Here is a 239-nt window from a genome sequence, read left to right as displayed (position 1 = left end):
GCCTGGGTTGCGGGCTCAATCCCCAGTAGGGGGCGTGCAGGGGGCAGCTGATCAATGATTCCCTCTCATAATTGATGTTTCTATCTCTCTCTCCCTCTCCCTTCCTCTCTGAAATCAATAAAAATACTTAAAAAAGAAAAGAAAATATCACTCAATTAGAGAACCAAAAAGAAAAAACAATTTAAAAACAGGAGGACAGCTTAAGGGAGCTGTGGGACAATGTGAAATGTAACAATATC

Source organism: Myotis brandtii, unplaced genomic scaffold (genome assembly GCF_000412655.1).
Source record: "Myotis brandtii unplaced genomic scaffold, ASM41265v1 scaffold363, whole genome shotgun sequence".
Taxonomy (NCBI): domain Eukaryota; kingdom Metazoa; phylum Chordata; class Mammalia; order Chiroptera; family Vespertilionidae; genus Myotis; species Myotis brandtii.
The sequence above is the reverse complement of the archived record's forward strand: the minus strand, read 5'-3'. Positions refer to the sequence as shown.